Below are 477 nucleotides of genomic sequence, written 5' to 3' on the forward strand. Positions count from 1 at the left end.
TTTTTTTTTTTTTTTTTGCTGTTGGATTGAAAACGCTCTCAAGAAGTTCAAAGCACAAATGACGATCAATTTGGCAGATGCTATGAAATTTATATATTCGGCGCTAAAGTTGCGAAGCCAAGCAGCCAAGCAGCCAAGCTAGCCAATGCGCAGACTCAAACGCCGTTTTGGCCAAAAAAGAAGAAATCAAAAAAAAAAAATACTTCAGCACGCATGGCCCACACTAATACACACATACCCAAATAGCTGGACAAAGAATCAAATGCCAGTGACAACAACAACAACAACAACATCTACCATAGAAGCAGCAGCTATAACAACAAATCCAGCGCCCAACATATAAACTAACCAAATAGAAGGAGATGAAACTAAGAAGAAGAAGAAGAAGACGAAGCGAACCATCTTTTTCTAAAATTAACTTGAAAAATTTGAATGACCATCGCCGACTTAGCTAGACAATATGTTAGCATCTCAAAC

This window comes from Stomoxys calcitrans, chromosome 1 (assembly GCF_963082655.1).
Source record: "Stomoxys calcitrans chromosome 1, idStoCalc2.1, whole genome shotgun sequence".
In the NCBI taxonomy this organism is placed as follows: Eukaryota; Metazoa; Arthropoda; class Insecta; order Diptera; family Muscidae; genus Stomoxys; species Stomoxys calcitrans.